Consider the following 21,796-nt stretch of genomic DNA (forward strand, 5'->3'; position numbering starts at 1 on the left):
GGTTTCCCTTTTCCTCTTTCCTCCCTCCTTTCTCCTCTTCTCTTGCTTCTTTTTTCCCTGTTTCCCTCTCTCTACCAAGGAGGGGTGAATGTGGAGGGTGGGCGGGGAGGGGGTTGCTCTCATCGCGGGAGGTCCTCACAAAGAGGTGGGTCTGGATCTGAGAGCGATCCGCTCTGATGGTGACCTGGGCCGTCCTGTGGGACCTCTGGTGAGACCTCTCAGCCGCCCGCCCCTCAGCGTCTCAGTGCTGGTTGGCCAAGCGGGGGGCTATCGACAGCGAGGAGACTCAGGTCCTTTTGGTCTCGTTTTAAATCAGGCAAATAAGTCATCATCAATGCAATGTATGGGATTAATCTTGCTGCTTCAGGGGTGGAAGGAGGCAGGGTCTTGGGGGAAGGGGTGGAGTGGGGCGGGGTCTGTGGCGGAGGGTGGGTTTGCCCCGGGCCCACACCTCCCTCGTGACGGCCTTGGCAGCAGTATTGATCCCACCCCGTGGCAGAGCCGGGCTGGAGCCAGGTACGGCCGGGGCAGGGGAGGGCAGGGCAGGGGGTGGGGGAAAGCTGGGCGGGCGGGAGCCAGGGGAGGTACCTCTCTCCAAGCCAGACCTCGTAACCTGAGATCCAGAGAGGGCTGGGGCTCAGGGCACACCCCTCCCATCGGCCTTTCCTGTTGGTTAGCGTCGGTGTGGAGATGCCTCGCACGCTGGGTTTTGTGGGTCCTACTTTCAGGCACCTCCTTCTTCCTGTAAGCGGGGGAATAGTCCCGCTCTTGTGGGGAACTTTCCGAGCTTCTGCACGACCCCGGTGAAGTGGGCTAGCGAAAGGATCTGAGTCCTCGCTCCCACTTCCTTTACCCAGTGGCCTCCCTGCCCTCGAGGACTCCCCTTCCGCTCTCCTGTCTGGCAGAGTCCTCGTAACCCCAACAAGGCTGGGCGCAGGAGTCCTGGGGGGCTCGACCCCCAACCCTGCGGTAGTCACCGAGGACAGGGGCTAGGGTGTCCCCACTCCGGGGTACTCTCTGCACTGGGCACTTCTCTGACCCACTGACCACTACATACAATTTAAAGCAAATGCAAGTTATTTAATCAACAATTAATTTTAAAAAGAATAAGGGAAAATGGGAAAGGTGAAAGGAAACACATCACCCCGCTCTGTGGCAGGGAACATCACAAACAGCGTCTCTGGAACGTCAGGGCAGTTCACAGTCTGCTCCTTGTAGGTCCCAGGCCCCTTCTCTGGCCCTGGCCGTGCTGCAGAGATGCTGTGGGTTGGACACTCGCTCTGGTGGTGGCCACACGCTCTCAGGCTCGAAGTGGCAGGACCCTTCTGCCCAGTGTCGCCCCCGCCCTGTCGGGGTTACGATCCAAGCCTGGCCTGCAGAGCCTCTGGGCTGAGACGTCTCCCTGTGCGGGGCCCGCTGTCCAGGGTCCCCCTCGCTCTCCCCAGCTGCTCACCGCACCCAGCTCCGGACGGCTCCCGCCCCAGCCCCACCACTCGGTCTCTGCCCGGCTGCTGCTCTGCCTCCCGCTCCCTGGGCTGCTTCTCTGGCCCCTCGGGCTCTGGTTGCTTGCAGGACAGGTCTGCTCTCTCTGGGCTGCTTTACTGGTCCCTCTGGATCGGCACAGCTCTTCCCCCCAGCTCAGCTCGGGCCCCTGCTTTCTCCTTAGCTCGGCCCCACTCTGTCTGTCTGACCCAGGCAAATCCAGCTCACATGGAGGACGGGACCCCCCTGGCCTCCTGACTCCCTCATTAGCCTGCCCGCCCTGTCATTCAGGCTGACCTGGAGCGTTGGCCTCTCCCCATTGTTCCTGGGGACTATCAGTCTCAGGGTCCTGGTTTCCCATCGACCCTTCCCCCTTTTAGGACTAGGAGCTAGCCAACCAAAACACCCCCACTGACTGTTAGTAAGGGGGCAACAGTCCCCTTACATTTAGGCCGTAGCTGGGGGGGTTGAGGATCGGCAGCATCTCAGCGTCAGATTTAGGTAGCTAAAGTGAAAGTAGCAGCCAAGCCCACCTCAATATTTTTGTGGAGCTAGCCCCTGGTGCCTAACCTGTTTTGAACAGCCCACTAGGCCCCCATCTGTGTTGTCAGGTGCCCGATCCCAGACCTACATTATTTTAAACAGATGCTTTTGAAAAACGTACCAAAAGTCTAACAGGCTCTAAAAATCAGCTGAATACATTTCGGGCCTACAAGCACTAAAATACCTTCCTCAAACCAGTGTATGGGGCTTTGAACGGTATCACGACATGGCAGGGGCTGACAGTCAGTGCTAACTGTGTGAAGACCCATTTTTCATGATTCTTACTAAAGCCAGTCAGCAAATGTCGTCTAGGAGTAAGTGCTGTAATTATGGGGAAGAAAAATCTGCATTTTTCACACGTAACAGAAGTGGAATAACTGCATTCAAAAATAAAACAATGAAAAACTTGAAAGGCCACAAGCCCACTCAGTCCTACTACTTGTTCAGCCAGTCGCTCAGACAAACAGGTTTGTTGACATTTGCAGGAGCTCGTGTTGCCCACTTCTCGTTTACAGTGTCACCTAAAAGGGAGACCAGGCATTCACAGGGCACTGTTGTAGCTGGCATCGCAGGATAGTGACAGCCCAGATGTGCTGAAGAATCATACGTCCCTTCGCGTTTCAACCACCATTCCAGAGGTCATGCGTCCGTGTTGATGACAGATTGAGATGTCACCAGCGGAAGGTTGATTTTCTTGTTCGGTGGTTTGGATCTTGTCGTTTCCACATTGGCGTGTTGCTCTTTTCAGACTTCTGAAAGCATGCGCCACACCTCATCCCGCTCAAATTTTGGAGTCCAATTTCAGACTCTTAATTCTTGGGTCAAGTCCTGTGGCTACCTTTAGAAATCTCACATTGGTCCTTCTTTCCTTTTGTCAGATCTGCAGTGAAAGTGTTCTTAAAACGAACACCACGTGTTGGGTCATCATTCGAGATGGCTAAGAGATGAAATCTGTGGCAGAGTGCAGGTAAAACAGAGCAGGAGACAGACAATTCTCCCCCAAGGAGCTGAGTCACCGATTTAATTCACACATTACTTTTTTTTAACGAGCGTCATCAGCATGGAAGCATGTCCTCTGGAATGGTGGCAAAGGCATGCAGGGGCATACGAATGTTTAGCATCCCTGGCACATAACTACCATGCAATGCTGGCTGCAAAAGTGCCATGCGAATGCCTCTTCTCAACGTCCGGTGGCCTTGTAGGCGCTAAACGTTTACACTGTTTTCCTTTTGAGTGCAGTTCTGGAACAAAACAAAAAATCTACATTTGTAAGTTGCCAGGAGCTCCTGCTCCCTCCATGGCCCCACCCCTGCCCCGCCTCTTTCCCTCAAGGCCCTGCCCCCCAGCGAAGCTGGAAGCCGGAGCAGGGCTGGGGAGCCACAGACCCGTCGTGTGCCCAGGCTGGGCGGGCCTGAGAACAGCCCCCAGCCCATATCCCCATCCTCCATCCCCCGGCCCAGGGCAGGTGGAGGGTCTGAAGCTCCCCACAGCTGTCTGCACGGCTCTTCCCCCGACCTGGTTCCAGACGGGGCTGGGGCCTCAGAGCCACAGCTGGGTTATGGTAAGAGCCCCCCCGGGCAGCTGGTGACTCAGGAGGGTGCTCGAACCATGGGGCTATGCTGATGTGAGGCGTTCTCTGTCTCTCCAGTTAAAGCTGCGCTGGAGACACAGGCCTGGACGCTGGTCAGTGCTGTAACCCCCCGGCAAGCGGGTCCTACTCATGTTTATGTTCCCTCTCTCAGGCTCTGGCCCAGATCACTCTTTGAAGGAGAGGGAGAGAGCACAAGAAAACACACGCATGAGACTGACGCTATCGGAGGGTGGTTAGCGTACCCACCCACAAGGTGGGAGACCAGAGTCCAGTCCCTCTGCTCCAATTCAGCTTTAATTATTGATCCAGAGGGCAACAGCTTCACTAGGACAGACTGACGGGGCCTCACAGCACAGTATCCCATAGCTTAGTGCTCAGAGCACGCTCCCGAAAAGAGCGGATCCCTGTCCAAATCCCTTCTCATCCTCAGGCAGAGGGGGGCTGTCACCTGGGTCGCTCATGTTCCAGGTGAGTGCTCTAACCAGGGGGCTACAAAGGTGGGAGGGACGTGTCGTTTCCCCTGGCTTCTTGCAAACCCAACAGATGCGGGTATCTCCAAAGAGGGTTCCTGGCTGTGGCTGGCACCTCCCATTGTCAGCATAGGCAGGTCCATGCGTAGCGTGCTGGCTTTTGTGAGTCACATTCCAGGGTTGTGTTTACGCTTCACTTTTATCAGTACAACTTTTGTGTCGGTCAAGAGTTTGAAAAAAACACACCCTGGGCCAACGAAAGTTTTACTGACGAAAAGCACCTAAATCTTTCTGAACCTAGCCCTAAGTCTAGGAGCAAAGAGGACCAGGGAATTGTAGACTCAGATTTTAATGGGTTTCTCTCACCAACTGAACGTCAGATTGTGATGGGGGGGGCTGTTTGTCAAAGGGGGCCACGCTCATAGATCCAGTGTGGAGGTCGCACACTTCCTCACACAGAGGTAGTGGGTATCGAAGGCCGGGAAAGGCTGAGCCTCCCCAAACAGCCTTGCATGGCCCCACTGACGCTCCACCCCCAGGCCTCTTCCTGCTTCCTGGTGCTGTGCTGTGGGGGGCTCTTCCCCCCATGGCCGGGGCCCCAGGCTGGGGCTAGTGGGGGCCGGCCTGTGCTCTGGTGCTGGTGGGGGGGCATGCTGCCTGCCCTCCCACCCGGCACTCCGGGGCTGAGGGGGTGCTCTGGGGCTAAGGGGAGGTGCCCACCTGGTGCTCCAGGGCTGGAGGAGGGGGACCATGTTGCCTGCCCAACTGCCCGTGCTCTGGGACTGGGGTAGGGGGGCCACGCCACCCACCCCACTGCCTGGTGCTCCGGGGCTGCGGGAGCAGGGCTGCGCCACCCGCCTGGCTCTCCGGGGCTGGGGGCACTCAGGCAGCCCGGGGGTGGGGGGAGGTGGTGGTGGCCGTGCAGGGTGGGGCTCTGGGCTCTGGTGGGAGGGGAAGAGCCTGAGGCAGAAGGGATGGGCCAGGCCAGGGGCTAGCGTCCCCAAGCCCAGGTTCCACCCGCCCCCCATGCCGTCACACACGTGTCTGGACTCCCTGTGGGATCAAATAATTGCAACCGTGGGGTCTCAGGATCCCTGGCAGGGCTGAGCAAATATCAACCCGCAGGCAGGGTAGAACAAGCAGTCTGTAGCCTCCGAGCCTCCTGCCCGTGGCCGACAGTAACAGTTCGGGTTCCTGACCTTCTGGGCTGGGCAGAACAAATAGTCAGTTCATCGCCCCCGGGGGGGCAAAACAAACAAACAAACAAACAGTCTGTGGCCCCTGAGCATCCGGGCTGGAGGAGGCAACCACCGTTGGGGTTCTGGCCCTCTGGGCCGGGCAGAACAAACAGTAGCCAAACCTAGCGGGAAGTGGGGGAGTGGCAGGGTCAGCCGGGCCCATCCAGCTCCACCGGGTGCCGACCCAGGGCCCGATGAAGCCAGGGAATTCCACGTTAAGGGATGAACCATCAGCTCCTACTACATTCCCTGGGTCACTTCCTACCCCAGGGCGCTTCTCATACACCTCTCGGCTCGCCGCAGCTCAGCATCCCTGTCAACCTCTGCGCTTGCCTGGCCGCTCACAGTGCAGTCCGGGTCTCAGGTTCCCACTGCTTGGGGAGCCTCCGGCCTCTCTGCAGGAGCTTGCAACACACGTCCTTCCTCCTCCTCAGCCGGCCCAGGCTGGGCTGGGCCGCCTCCTTTTATCTGTCGCTTCCACTGGGAGCGGGTGCAGCAAGGCTGAGGGGACGTGGCCTTCTGAGGCCTGCAGCGACTGGTCTGTCCCTGGTGGCCTAACGAGGGGTCGTACACCCCTTCACACAGATCCTGAAAAGACCAGGAACTAAAATCGAAACTTCTCCTTATGGAGGAAGCCATCCAAGAGGCGGCTGACCTGGTCCCAAGTCTCCTTGGCCATGCGTGCCAGCGCCGCGGCCTTCTCCCTCCAGAGGGTGAACGTAGGAAAAAGACTCCAAAAAGAGACCCACGAGCCCTCCCGTGAGCTCCCAACCAGCCAGAGGTGATGCCCAGCGTATGCAGTCACTTGGGCACGCCTACGCCCGGTACCCGCAGATTGCAGACACACCTAGGAAGCCTAAGGACCCGACAGGCATAGGCACCGAAGCCGTGTTACCGGCTCTCAGAGACAGGAGCACAGATCAGACCACCTCTGGGAATCTCACTTTAGAATTGTTTAAACGTTGCGGAGCTGAGGGGCCACAGAGATGTGGTGACCTTGATCATAATTCAACCCTGACATTGCACCAGCACTGGAGATGTTGGGTGGGTCACTTGTTGTACCAATAAAATAAAAACCAGCAGGATCTTATTAAAGGGAAAAAGGCAAAATACCACATTTATTGTGAATACAGAAAGAATCATAGTAAGCAGTTAGTTACAGCTATAACATTTCATTCAATCTCATATTTATTCACACAGTCATTCATACACACACACACACACACACACACACACACACAGGTTCTGCAAAGTTGTTATCATAGTTACCAGCCTTAAAGTTGCTCGTGCCAAGCCACTGGCCAGGTGGCCTGGACATGAGGAGGGAGCAGGACCTTGTCAGATGCTCATCTGATGCTCCTGGAAGTTGGTTTGCAGAATCAGACCCCAAAGTTCTCACTTTTTAGAGTCTGTTTTTATAGGAATTTCTTCCTATGCCAGTCTATGGGAATTGCTTCATCATGCTGTTGCTGAATCAATCAGCAGATAGCACATTTCTGACGGCTCCAAGATGTTATCTTGTTCTTTGGTTCTCCCATTCTTGAGGCTGTTGGGTGGATTCCAGTCTGCCCTCCGGGGGTCCTCTGGTTATTTCCACTTCACGCCTTCTTCAGCCGATGGACGCTGGATTCTTAGGCTGGCACCTCCCTGATCATTTAGTTATTATCCACACCAAGCATCCATCCACATACATCCTCTATCTCTATTTTAATCACAATTGTTAATACAACAAAAGGGCGGGGAGTCTCTGGGGGCTGTTTCTGTTGTTACAGAGTATTGCTTTGAGTCTCTGTGAATTGCTTGAGAACAGACTCTGTCTTAGGCTGTACTAACACAATTAGCAGCTTGCAAGTTTCACACAGAGAGGGAGAGAAACAGCACCAAAACCCAGGAGAGCTCTTCATTAGTAATACCCTGGAATTGAAACTATGGGGAATCAAACTCATTTGTGATTTTAATACAGAACTTCTTTAATATGATCCAACACACTGACATGTAAAATCACTGGGGCCGGGGGCTGATTTGCTCTTTGGGAGATCCTCCGAGAGCCCTCACCTATGGGCAGCACGTGACCTGCCCGTTGCAGGACCCTAGCCCCGGGCCTCTCCCATTCTGCCCAAGTCCCCGCCCCCCTCCCTGCCGGTGCCCCCCCACCATAGCCACTGGCCCCCCAGTCCCAGGACACCCCAGCCACCCCCAGCCCCGGAGCACCACCCTGAGTCCTGGCCATAGGCCGGTGCTTGTACCGGCCCCAGCCGCCCCAAGTCCCAGCCACATGCTGGCTGCCCCTGCCCAAGTCCCAGCGGAAAAGAGGGAACTGGAAGCAGGCAGGTGGGGGCTGGGGGCAGAGCATGGGCTGGGCTGGGCAGGCTGGGCTGTTTGGGGAGGCTGAGCCTCCCCTGGCCTGTGATACCTGCTGCCCATGCCCTCACCCAAGACAGGTGTGGCTGGGAGATGGCGCTGCTTTCTCCTACAGCAATAAGGGGCCATTCCTACCACGCTCAGAGGCATTGCGTGCACTCACTTGCTCTCCTTAATACCTCCTTTCTTATTTATTTATTTATATTACAGTAACTCCGAAATGGCCCAACCAAGATGCGGGCCCCATTGTGCTGTGCCCTGGACACACCAATAGTGAGGAACCATCCTTGCCCTGGAGAGTTTACAGATTTAAAATTTTTATTAAGATGATGTTTTTTAAAAAAGTGAACGGTACAGAATTTAAGCACAGAAGTTTCAGGTTATCAGGGAATAACGTACAGATTATCAAGGGCTGCGAAGATCGGTTTAAGATCGGGTGGCTAAGGAATACATAATCTGCAATATCCCCGACTGGGGGTAAAAGGTTAACGGGTCAAAGGACAGACATTGAGATATGAGGGCATGTTGTTCATATAATGGCTATGTTCAGGTGTGGAGTATAGTGAGTGAATACGATGATGAGGATGGATTGACCCTCATTTGGTGAGATTTAACGTTCAGTGAGTTTATGGCTCCAGTTCATATGGTCCAACGGACAAAGTCTCTCGGTCCCTCTCTCATAGTTGATGCACCATGTCGCTCCAGCTCATGCCTCCTGGCACTGTCGGTGGCCGGTGATGTGTTCAGTGTAGATGTCCTATTGCAATCTAAATTACACCAGACATCTCCACAGGTGCAGCCATGGTGTGAGTGTGGTATGGACCGGCTGCTGGCCCAGTGACATCTGACCCTGCTCGGAGCCAGGCAGGCGAGACCTGTGGGGGAAATCCCTTCCCTTCTGGTGCTTGTTACCTCCTCCCCACTGCCCTGTGTCGCTGTCACCGTGTCCCACTCACTCACCATCTGGTTGGTTATTTCTCCTGTTCCCCAGACCCAGCTACGATGATGGGGAAGGTTCCCTCGTTCTCTCCCGGCTCCACAGTGAGCTCCGCTCTGCCCGGCTACGTCGCTCTCTGCCTCGCTCTACAGGTTCACAGTCTGGTGTCAGGTAGGAGCTCTGGGCTCCTCGCTGGGTTTGCTGATGTTCTCTTGCTGGTCATCACCATCCACCTCACTTCCCTGCCTTGTCTCGTAAACCACGTCTGCTTTTTGCAGGGCCAGCCCTAGACCAAATGGTGCCCTCGGCGAGGAGCGTTTCTTTGTTGCCCCCCCCTTCCATTTGTTAAATTTTTGAATACTTTTCTCTTATTGTATTTGTAGCCCATTTCATGGCTTTGATGCACGATTTGCATGCATGATTTATCCCTGTCATATAAGACAATAAATGGGCATGCTAGGATCTGTACATCTGTATCTATTCATGCCTATATAAGCAAAAAAAAAAAAAGTTTCCTCAAAGAAAATTTTTAATTGTAGGAATAACTGGAATGTACTAACATCTGTACTTGAAACATTTCACTTCAAACATTCTGTTTTCCCTTTTGTCACTAACAGACACAGGACCCCAAGCCTGGCACCCCCCGAGCCTGGCGCCCACCAATCCTGGCACTCCAGGTGGTTGGCTGGGTCGCCTGCCCCTAAATCCAGCCCTGGTCTTTTGCTCTTTACACAACGACCATAAACCACAGAGCACAGCTGGGTCCTAGTGATGGTGTTTATCTATACACAATCTAGTCAGGCCTAGTTATACACACGCTGCTGCTCTGACTGGAGGCTTCTAAGACATAGAACATGGTGAGCGCCGTTACTGGGCTCACAAACTATTTAAAGGGACACTACACAATTCCGCTACACTACACCGCTGGACCATGTAAGTCACAGATCAGACTCTTCAGCCACAAACAAATCATGACTTCCCAACTCCCCAGTTATGAAATTAAAACCCACAAGTCATTCACACTGCACTAGGCACAGCCGTCTAGGGGTGAGAGTGAGGCCTTCTTCATTCTGTGCCCTCAGTGAAAGTCTTATCGTATCCCATGGCACCCCCGGGGCTGCCCCCACAGCTACACAGACATTTTGGTTCCCTCCTGCTGTGGTTTCCATTCTGCTAATTTAACCAGCTCTCTTTGTCGCTCTGGATGCTGAGTCTCTGCCCAGAGACCCCCCTTTCTGTTCAGTTCCACAATGGCTGGTTCTCTGCCCCCTGCACTTTTCTATCTGCCTCCTTCTCCCTCTTCATTATCTGACTTCTGACTTTACCTGCACAGTGGCAATGATCTCTTTTCACATCCTGCTGGCCCTCACACCATCCTTACAGCAGTCAGGGAGGGCACTGCACTGGAGCAGCATGAAAAGTCCTTGGTGTGTCAGAGAACCAGCCCCCCCTCCCCATTACCCATTATACCCAAGGTGCTTGTGAGAAGTGTTCAGCCCTGTTCAGCGATGATAGGGACAGTGTATAACATTCACCTGTGAACTCTGGGTGACAGATATGGCAACCACATGCCGTATTTGGGGACTATCAAATTAACATCATGAATATTCTGTCTATTCTGCACCCTCTCCATAGATAGTATCTGTGATGGGTTCGGTCACAGAGACCCCCTGGAGACTGTCACCTGATGCTCTGGGGTACCACAGAGAACAACCCTCCTGCCATAACGGGTGCCCCTCCACTCTTGTCTTGCTGAGCCAGACACTCTAATTCGGCTCCAGCCCAGACTCAGAGGTTGGGCCACGCCCCTCTGCAGTTCACAGAAACTGAGATTCACTCAGCCGTGGGGCTTCTCAGTTAACAGGGACTTTCCCAGCGCCCAGTGTTCAGCCTTTCTGGGAGCCTGAACCCCAAATAAATCCATTTTACTCTGTATAAAGCTTATACAGGGTAAACTCATAAAATGTTCACCCTCTATATCACTGAAAGAGAGACGTGCACAACTGTTTTTCCCCCAGGTAACAATTACTTGCACTGGGTTTATTAATAAACAAAAGTGATTTTATTAAGTATAAAAAGTAGGATTTAAGTGGTTTTAAGTAATAACAGACAGAACAAAGTAAATCATAATGCAAGATAAACCAAAACACGCACGGCTCAGCTTAATACATTAAGAAATCAGTTACAGATGATAACTTCTCACCCTCGATGTTATTTCAAGTAAAATGCTTCCCAGGTCAGTTGCCTTTTCTGACCTGGGTCCAGCCTGTTCTCTCCCACCCCTGTAGTCACAGTTCTTTTGTTTCCAGATACTTTCAGGTATCTCCTTGGGGTGGGGAGGCCATCTCTTAAGCCAGATGAAGACCCTCATTGTTTACTTCCCCCGCCTTATATAGAATTTCCCTAAGGCGGGGAAACCCTTGTTTGGAATCCCACCCCCACTCTGGAAAAGTACCCGCTTCAAGATGGATTTCAGTATCAGGTGACATGGTCACATGTCTGTGTAAGACCCCAGTCTCCATTCTTCCTAGGTTGCCTGACCCATACACAGGAAGGCTTTAAGGTAAACCAGGCCATTTACAGCCAATTGTCCTGTCAATGGCAGTCACCAAGTTCCTGATGCCCCATTGACTGCCCTCACCTGGTCTGACTACACCAGTAATACAAGTTCATACCTCATATTTCTATAAGAACGATAGATGCATACAAATAGGAAAATCAAATGCAGCACATTATAACTTTTTCAGTGATATGTTACAAGAGACCTTTTGCATAAAGCACATTCCAGCTATGTCATTTTCAGATTCATAAGCCTATTTTCATAAAGCATACGGAGTGGAACTTCACAGTATCGATCCGTTCTATATGTATCTTTGTGGGCTCCGGACTGTAATCTACTCCGTGGGGGAGGGTTACCCCATCTCCTGCAGGATATACAAATGATGGGGCGTAATTTCTTGTGGGACAGATAACAGCTCCAGAGAAGTACCACCCCAGGCAGTTAAACTAGTTCAGAGCAGGTTCCAGAAACCAAAGAGAATGAAGATTTTTGGTATGAAAAGCTGATTTAAGCTAACCAGAAGCCTGGGATCTTGGGCTACAAACTGAGAGAAACCCTTAGAGAAAGGTTTGACAGAAAGTCTGTCCCCATGTGCCAGATGAGAATGCTTTGCGATAAGTGTAAGATGTTTGATTGGTTTGTGGTAACTTTTCTCTCTCGGGCTTTTGTCCATAAATGTTCCCTGCTTTGGAAAACCTGTTTGGTTACTGGTAACCGCTGGCACACACTGTTCATAGCCCTGGGATGGAAAGCAAAGCACAGGTGCTGGACTTTGGTCAGACCTGGTGGGAACACCACAGTGAATTGCAAGGAAGCTGCAAGCCTTAAACCCCAGTGGAGAGAGAGGGCCATGGGTCCCTGCCCAGAGAGAGGTGACAGCTGGAGGCCTGAGACCTAAGGGACAATCCTTAAGCAGACCCCAGAGGGAGTCAAAGATGCAGCTACCCCAAGCATGTGACTCTCTGCACTTATAGACATGCCTAGGGCACTGCATGGAGACGGGGTGTTCACTTCTAATGGAGGACGCTCTTTTATTTTGTCTTACTGCTGAATTAATGCCACCCTCAGCCCCCTGTCAATTTAATTTCTATTTTCATTGCATTTTTCTCAGCACAGTTCACAGTAACTGGACCTGCCCATCCAATCACCGCTTCCTTAGGTGGGGAGGCCATCCTGCCCTGCCACCTTTCCCCCAGGATGGATGCTCAGAGCATGGAGGTGAGATGGTTCAGGTCCCCGTACTCTGCAGTTGTGCATCTGTACCACGATGGGCAGGATCAGTGTGGGGAGCAGATGCCAGAATATCAAGGAAGGACTGAGCTCTGAAAAGACCACATCACCGATGGGAGTGTTTCCCTGAGAATACGCGATATCCGACCCTCCGACGATGGACAGTACAAGTGTTTTTTTCAGTCTAGAGTGGCTTATGAAGACGCTTTATTGGAACTACAGGTGGCAGGTCAGTAACTTGTTGTGATACTTTGATGTCTTCAATAGGGTCATAAGTGGATCAAAGATTCATTGTGAGATGACACCTGATTTATCTCATTACAGAGGGGCAGTAGCTCTGCTCTGGTGAAGGTTTATTCTAGTTGACTGTTTTTTCTAAGGGCTCTAAAATCCACACAAATACTCAGATTGTCTCGAAGAGTGTTGTGACTCTTTGGAGTCTGGGGTAGCATTCATGGGTTACATTTACGGGGTTAATAAAATACACAAACACGCCTAAAAAGTTGGGTGATATGAATATGTTCTGTATGAATATGAAATTGTTTGGCTCCAGGGTTTATTACAACTCTCTTGTGCACCCCTGGGGCCAAACAATAGCTGATCCTCCTCACACTAATGTCTGGCCTCATGTCTGGCACTCACAGGGTAACCGTGGTTGATATACAGGGTCCTGTAGCCCACCGCCTGCCACTGGGGCTTGGCTGCCCGTGGGTGCACCCACTAATTTTTCTCCGTGGGTGCTCCAGCCCCGCAGCACCCACGGAGTCGGCGCCTACGCCCCTGTCCTCTCCCTCTCTCCACCCTCCTCCCTCTGGAACACCCAGCCCTTTCTCTGCCTGAGGCAGGTGTTAAAGGGGCTTCTCTAAGCCCAGGGGGATTACAAATATGTTTCTAAAATTACCTTTGCAAGTGAAAGTAGTGGAAGAGTTTAGCCTCCCTGCCCATCAGTTCAACTGTGCACAGCTCCTTCCAGTGGTTCTTATTCAACCCTTCAGACCTGCCGCGAAGTGTCTGTGGTGAGAGGCACGGTCTGTGTTCATCAACGGGAAAGCCAGTCCCTTGTCCCTGCTCAGGAGCTGGCAGGATTATGAGGCCGCTCACCCAGCCTCACTGGAGAATGTGAAGCAGGTGCACATATGCTAGACCAGCAATACGTGAGAGGCAGGGTTACCTGGTGGATAGAGCCGTCGACTGAGCGTCAAGGGACAGGGTTCCAGTCTTTCCTTTGCTACTGAGCTGTGCAAGAATTTGGGCAAGTCTCTGTGCCTCTGTTTCCTCGCTCACCCTTTCTCCATCATGCCTGTTGAGACTGTAAACTCTTCAGCGCAGACTGTCTCCTAGGATGTGTGCATGACGCCCAGCCCGCTGGGGACCCAGTCTCAGCTGGGACCTCTAATTGCTTCTGTAAGACAAACAATCATAGCCCACAGCTCTGGCACACTTGTATGTGTGTTTTCGTCATTTCCATGTGCCTCTGGAGACATGTGGGGCCAGTGTGAATGGCACGGGAGGCGGCTCTTGTCAGCAGGGTTCGGTCACTGAGGCACTCCCCTGGGCAGTTGCCCGGCTCCCGCCCGGCCAAGGCATGGGGAGGCTGGGACTTTGCAGCTGGCCAGTGAGTTCCTGACTCACCTTCCTCAGGGTGGGCTATTGCTTAAGGGCTGCAGGTCGGAGAGGGGTTTTTCAGAGTGGCCACCAGAGTGACTGCACACACTTAGGCCACCAAAAAAATTATTGTGAGAACCCCTGCTAGCCTGTGCTTTTCTGGTGAAGACTCCCGAGTGGAAATGGCACCAGACACCCATCCCTTCTTTGTCTCTCCTGGGCGATTGTTTTCCCTCTCTAGGATGGTCTGTATGCAATTTCCAAGCAACCTAAGGGCCTCTCTGCCCACAGACTGACCCCGCAATAAAGAAATCCATTTGAATTCACAAGACACTTGCTTCAAATTAAGATAATTTTATTTCAGTTCAGCTCATCAGTAATAAAATATCCCCAGTGTGACCTTATCAAGTGTTTGCGACAGCCCCCATCTCTCCCCCGACCCAGCCCTGCCCCTTCCACCTGAGGCCTCATCCCCTCTGTGCCCAATGGAGCCCAGCTCACATTGTGGGCTTGGCCCCTGCCCTGTGCCCCCAGGCCCCTTCCATTGTGGCCACTGGTCCCTGCCCCAGGTTAGCGCCCCTCGTCCCCCCCCGGGAGGCCGGGCAGTGCAGCTCCAGCCTTTCCAAGCTGGAGTGCCAATGTAATGGCAAAAACAGCAGCCAGCAAATTTTCCTACCCCTGGTGCTCCAGGGCCGGGAGGGCTGGAGTAGGAAAATTTGCTGGCTGTTGTTTTTGCCATTACACTGGGCAGTGTGGCCACAGCCCTCCTGGCCCCAAAGCACCAGGCTGTCGACCAGTACATTGGGAGGGCCCAAGGGACCAGCCCTCCCGGCCACGGAGCACCACGCGGCCCTGGACTGTGGGGAGGCCAGACAGCGTGGCCGCAGCCCTCCTGGCCCCAAAGCACTGGGCTGTTGGGCAGCAAGGCCCCTGCCTTCCCGGCCCCGGTGTGCCAGGACTCCGAAGCCGGGCAGAGCAGCCCCAGCCCCCCTGGCCCCAGAGCATCAGCAGGCTGGCAGCCCCGGAAGAGCCGGACACCTGCAGAGTGAGAAGCCGGACGGGGAGAAGGGGCGGAGTGTGGCTGGGCCACATCCTGGCTGTTTGGGAAGGCTCAGCTTTCCCTGCCGCCCATGGTTTGTGTTTCTGTTTTGGTGAGTGTATTTCCTGGCTCTGAGAGGTATCAGTTTTCTGCTACCCATTTCAGCATTCTGGAAGGATACAAGGCCCTGCCAAGGCAACCTGAATTCCCCTATAATAAAGTTTTTTGTTAGTGAATTATTTAAGGCTTGTTTACACATACATCATCCTCTTTGGTACCAGAGTCCACAGATGCCCTGGGGCCGGAACCAGAGCCCATAATACCAGGTCTCTAATCTCTCCACATGGTACCAGGGAAAGGTTAGAGGCACCCATGCCATATCGCACACAAGCACCAACCCTGTGCAAAGTGAAAGAGTCTCCTGGAGTCTCAGTTGGTCTTATGAAATCCTTTCCTTGGTGCATGCAATGGGGAACAGCTCCCCCGTTTCTTGAGAGAGGCACCTGCTCTGGACTGCGAAGCAGCAGTGCTCTCAGAGCCCGAGGGCCACTTCCAGTCAGACAAGGACCTCAAAACAAAAGCAGGTCACATAGCCTGGTCAAGCAGGTGCTGCTTTAGGCAAAGGTCTCGAGCCACTTGAGTCCATTTCATGACTGAGCAACGCTTCTTTAACGTGGGCCTCACACCGGCACGGCAAGCACCATGTGTGAGGATCACTGCTGGGGACATGAACGACAATGTTTGTCCCTGATGAGGGCATCACCGAGGAAAAACTTAACTAATACCACCATAGGCGCTGACTTCCCCGTTTCCCCTTTGTGCTCGACCTCCCTCTACCCCTGGCCCTGACCCCACTCCACCCCTTCCATACGGCCCCGCCCCACCCCACCTTTTCCCACCCTAGCCCCACCCCCCATGCCAACCCCTTACCCCAAGGCCCCACCCCAACTCTGCCTCCTCCCTGCCCCTAATCCAACCCCTTCCCCAAGGCTCACTGAGCTGTCATTCTCAGGACAAGTCCTACCAAAATTTGAAAAGCTGGTTACAACATTCCGATTCTCCAGAAGAGTAGCTGATTTTAATGAGATGCATATTATTGTTAACAGCTCCGCCATAGCGCTCTTAGGTCATTTCACAACTCTTGGGCATTTGCAACCTGGCAAGGATCTCCTCTGGTCTTGGTGACGTCTGGCTCTTTCATTAATCAGTCTGTTCTATTATCTCTGCTTCACACCTCAAGCCCTGATGTTCATTTCTTGAAAAGAGCAGCTCCAGGGCTGGTCTCTTCCCACCACACTCAGTGTGGTAAAAACTGTTGCAAAGAAATCAGTCTCTCAGCATTGTCATTACCCTCCTCAATTGTTCCCTTTATTTGTTTTATATTTTTGGCTATTCCCTCTTCTAATTCCATTTTAACCCCCTAATTCCTATCATTCGCTTCACCCAGTGTACTTAATGTGGCTTTCTACTGGCTTCACAGGGTTAATACTTTTCATTTGCTGAAGGATCCCTCTTTAGCTCTAACAACCTCTTGCTCCTGAGCAGGTGGCCAGATGAGGTTACTGTACTGTATTTCTTCCTTTCCTTTTCCTTTGCTGCCCAGGAGGCTTCCTTGCTTTCAGGTCTTTTTCACTCACTTCCCTTCTGCAAGGTAATGTGACACTGACTCATTTCTCTCTCTTTTATTTTCAGACAAACTCCAGGCTGAGCTCAGTAAGTTCCATTCCCCCCAGTACGACCCTTGGGTGACATTGTCTCCTGCTCAGTGTGTCTGTGTCCAGGGGCGTTCTTACCCCTCTGTCTGTGTTTGGTTGCAGGGTGGAGGAGCGCCCGGCTCTACACAGATACTGTACATACCGCTGGCATTGTATCCATGGTGAGACCCACCTTCCCCTGGGAGCTCTCTGCTCCTTTCCCTGCACAGAGTGTTTCCCTGTGACATTCAGTCGGCTGGAAATAGCAATGTCACTGGGGGCAGACGAAACGCAGATTTATTGCTGAGCACAGGGACACACTCCCTTTGGGAAAGGGCTGATTAGTGGTGAAATATGTCCCCTAGTGTCCCCTTCCCAGGGCTGTACCTGGGTTCTGCAGGATGGGCATTCTTATCTGCCCATCACTGGCACTGAACGGCTCAGCTCTCTCTTCCCAACGGCAGGATTTCCATGCTCAGACCGAGCTCTACCCACAATGTTCTTCTCGTGTAACAGGAGCAGACAAGAGCTGTTCAGCGTCCCCCTGGCTCTGGGGTGAGGCAGGCCCTGTCCCCACTGCAAGGGCAGACAGGTTTTTATAACCAGCTTGTGACACTCCCCTGACCCAGTTGCCACAAATTGTGCCCATACGGCAGCTTTTCTGCCTCACACCTGTGGCTATGTGCGTGTTTTCACCTGGCTCGCAGCCTGACCATGTGCGTGTACTCGAGCAGGCTGGGAGAGTCTGGCAGCTCCAGCAGGGATGAGAGAGTCCAGAGGATGTGCACGCACATTGTAGCACCGGGAGCCCCGGGCTCCTCGCACGCCAGGGTATCCTAATGCACTGAGCCGGGGAGGGCGGGGCTGGATGAACTAAACTGATGGGAAAAGCTCCTTCCTCTCAGTTTAGAGCATCTCCGTGAAAGTGCTACGGCGGCACAGCTGCATCGGTGCAGGATTTTAAGCGAAGACCTGCCCTTAGACTGTGATTCACAAACGCCAAGACATGAGGTGAGGAGATGCCTACGCTAGACAGTAGGAGATGCGGATGAAAGGGGTGTGTGCTAAGCCCTGCCTCTCTCGTGGAGATGGGCACCTATCTCTGCTCAGTGACCCACAAAGGGAACCCCTTTCTTGGAGTCAGGCTGCTTAGCACCTACGGCAGATCTTGTGGGAATGAATTGGACGCCTTCCTCACACCACACAAACCGGCCGGGGTGGAGGAGCTGGCAATGACTTGTAGCCCCGTGGTTAAAGCCATCACATGGGAGACCCTGCTTCAATTCCCGCTTCTGCCCAAGGCAGGGAAGGATTTGAACAGGGGCCTTCTAGCTCTCGGGGTAGGGCCCTAACCCCTGGGGTATAAGTTAGTCTGTTCTGAGACCTCCTCTCTCTGGAAGCTGTTCCACGACGGACTGAATAATTAAAGATCATTGGGCACAGGTGCCGACTTTCTTCTTTCTGGGTGGGTGCTCCACCCCCACCCCAAGGCCCTGCCCACACTCTGCCCCTTCCCCCAAGGCCCTGCCCTTGCTCCATCTCTTCCTGCCCCCGCTCTGCCCCACACCAGCACCTCCCGCCCACTGCCAAACAGCTGGGCCCACCAAACAGCTGATTGGAGGGTGGCTGATGGGCACCCACTGTTTCGTTTCTGAGGGCGCTCTAGCCCCGGAGCACCCACGGAGTCGGCACCTGTGATTGGGTCAGAGAGCGCAAGTATGCGGCTGACTCTACAGCTGGGGGGTTAGAGCACCCCCCGGCGAGGGGGGAAGCCAGGGTCCGTCCCTGCACCAATGGCCCTTTATTTACCCACCATGGAAAATCCTCAGCAGGAGAGAGTGCGGGAGCCCCCCACCTCCGCCTCGCCTCGTGGTCAAAGCGCTCTCCTGAGACTGGCGGAGCCCTGTTTCAGTTTAAGCTCCCCCTCTGCCCGAGGGGAGCAGGGACTGGGAGTCCCCCCATCCTAGGGGAATGCTCTGGCCCCTGGGTTAAAATGTATGAGGGAAGCCCTCCCCAGCCAGCTGCTGCGTGGCCTCGCCTGAGGGACCCGGTCTGAGAGTGCCCCTGAGCTCGCCTACCAAACTAGCTGGGACAGCTGGACCCCGATCTTCCCCCAGCCTGTGGATCACGCTGGGGCTCAGGCCGGGGAATAGGCGTCCACGCGCCTGGAGGGAGGCAGCCGTGGTCATGGCTGGAGGGAGAAACACAGGCACCGAGGGAACTTTTACTGCACAAACTTCGACTGCGAGTGAGTTTTGGCAGCTCCGGGGTCAGCAGGAGGTTTGTGCCTCACCGTGGAGCTGAAACCAGGGACTTAGGCCCCGAGCTCCTTTTGTGCCGCCCTAGGTGACCCCGGAGCCCGTGGACTGTCCTGTTGACAGCCCCTGGGATCTGTGCCCTCAGTCATTCAGATCCAGGTGAAGATCCCCCTCCGCCCGTGTAGCAACCAGCACAACGGGGAACCGGCTTGAGTGGCCTCAGACCCCCCAGCAGCTCCCACAGTACCTGCCCCTCCCCTTCCTTTGCTGCCCCCCCATGTCTGCCTCCTGCCCCAGCCCTGAGCACCTTCCTCTGCCCCCGGCACCTGCCGTCATCAGCAGTGGGTGCAGCTTCCCTTGGGGGAGGCTAGCCCCCCGTCTCACCTCTTCCACCCGCTGCCCTGCCCACACTCCACCCCCACTCGCCCCAGGCCTCTCCCCCCACCTCCCTCCCCCACTTGGCCATCACTCGATGCATCCCACCTCACCCCCTGCCCCCGTGAGACCCCCGCCCACCGCTCACCGCATCTCGTCCTCGGGATGGCGAGCGGTGGGCGGGGGGTGAGGAGGGACACAGTGAGGGGCGGGGGGGGCTCATGGGGAGGGGGGAGGAGAGGAGGGAGGTGGTGGGCGCCAGGGACCTCGGGAGTGGAAGGGGGGGAAGTGGGGAGGGGCTCCCTCACCTGGTGGCAGCGGCTGTGCCAGGGGTGTTCTCCACCGCCCAAGCCTGCCCTTCCCGCTCCCCTAACCCTTCCCCCTCTGCCTGTGCCAGTCCTACCCCCACCACTCCTCTGCCCCCATTACTTCCCCCCTCCCAGCCCCATGGCACCTGCCCCTCCTCTCTGCTCTCCTCGTGCAACCCACCCTCAGCCCCCTCAACACACCCTCCCCCGTCTCCCCTCCGTCCCTGTCTCCCCTCCCCCCATGTCCTTCCCCTTGACCCGACCCCCTGGCACCTGCCCCTCCCCTCCCCCCTTTGGTGCCCACCCCTCCCCTTCCCCATCACCCTGGCACCCACTCCTCCCTTCACCCTCTGCACCCCGGTACGTGCCCTCCCTGGTGCCTGCTCCATCCCCTGGCCCCCACCCTTTCGTCCCCCTCTGGTTCCTTGGTGTCTGCCTCATGCCCCCCTATTGCCCCTGGAGATCTCCCCCTTCCTTCCCTTCCACTCCTGCTCCCCACCCCCTCCCCCTGCCCCTGTCCCCCGGCATTAGCTGAGCTCCGACTCCCCTTAAGGGTGAGGAACCCCATATCACAGTGATTAATGGGCACGTGGGTGAATTGCCCTTTGATCCCAGTGACCAGCCCCTGCCCCCAGCACTGACTCTGATTCTCTCCCCAGTGGATGTGACTCTGGATCCAAACACGGCTCATCCCAGCCTCGTCCTGTCTGAGGATCAGAAAACTGTGACATACGATGAGAGACGACAGGATCGACCTGACAATCCTGAGAGATTCAATACTTATCCGATTGTCCTGGGCACAAATGGATTCACAGGCGGGAGGTTTTACTGGGAGGTGGAGGTGGGAGACAAAATAAATTGGACTGTGGGGGTTTGTAGGGAATCTGTGATCAGGCCAGGGAAGGTCAGACTCACTCCTGGGAATGGATACTGGGCTGTGTGGCTGAGGGATGGGAAATACGAGGCCTGCACCTCCCCCCCCAAGACCCCCTCCCCACAGGCATCAGGCCCAGCCGGGTGGGGGTTTTCCTGGACTATGAAGCAGGCGAGGTCTCATTTTACAGTGTGACTGACAGGTCCCATCTCTTCCCTTTCACTGACACCTTCTCCGGGACGCTCCGTCCTTATTTTTATGTTGGTTACAAAGAGGAGGGTAAAAACACTGCTCCCCTAATAATCTGTCCTGTCCCAGCTCAGGCCAAAGGGAATCTTTGTCCCTGAGAGTGACAGCCGTGGCAGAGACTATCCCCTCCCAGCGCTGACCAGCCCCCAGCCCTGTTCCCATGGGGATGGTACAAAGGGTATCACCTGCCTGCCCCCTCCCTCAGTTCCCAGTCCCAGGCCTGTGAGCTGGGGGAGAGGAGGGGGCAGAGAAGGGGGTGCGGGGAGCAGGCTGCTGGGCTGTGGGGGTGCAGGGACAGAGGGCGGTGTGGGGGTGCAATGTCAGGGGTGGATGCTGTGGCCAAGGGTGGGGTGGAGTGGGGAGGGGGCTGCAGCAGCAGGAAGGGAAGAGCCCAGATCATGAGAGAGACTCTGGGGAGGGGGTTGGGGGATGTAATGAGAGGGGAGGGGAGAGGAGAGGGGAGGGGAGGGGAGAGAGACCACAAGGAGGAAGAGAACCATGGCAGAAATGACAAAGGGGAGAAGACCCCAGTGTGAGGAGCAGGAGGATCTTGGGCAGGGTAAGAGTTGGCAGAAGGGAGGGATCCAGGAGCGGGGAAGGCTGGAGTCAGAGGAGGGAGGGATGCATGAGGAGGGATTGGCCCTGTCTGCACTCTCCGATTCTTGTTCCTGCAGGAGCCATTGAGCGCACGGTGGCTGCCAACACCCTCAGAGCGCGGCCGGGCGCTGCAGTGTAGACAGGACTAACCTCGGTCTCGTCTGTGCCCTGAGCTGCGCTGGCCCGGGAGGCACCTGCAGGGCCCTGCATGGCTCAGGGGAAGGTGAACATAGATCAGAACCATGTTCCATTGCAAACCCACCCAGCGCTAGCCAGGACGGGGCAGATCTGTGCCGTGACTAGATTCCAAGACAGGGGGTTTGATGGAGAGGAGATAGCTGCATAGAGGGGGAGGGGGGATAAGTGGGGCGTTGGATGGAAAACA

The 21,796-nt window shown here is 54.9% G+C and overlaps 1 pseudogene; it reads left to right on the forward strand.

The window, feature by feature from the left end:
• The first annotated feature begins 8,690 nt into the window (after positions 1-8,690).
• LOC141996303 (E3 ubiquitin-protein ligase TRIM39-like) lies at positions 8,691-21,550 on the forward strand (annotated as a pseudogene).
• Positions 21,551-21,796: the final 246 nt, after the last annotated feature.

This window comes from Natator depressus, chromosome 11 (assembly GCF_965152275.1).
Source record: "Natator depressus isolate rNatDep1 chromosome 11, rNatDep2.hap1, whole genome shotgun sequence".
Taxonomy (NCBI): domain Eukaryota; kingdom Metazoa; phylum Chordata; order Testudines; family Cheloniidae; genus Natator; species Natator depressus.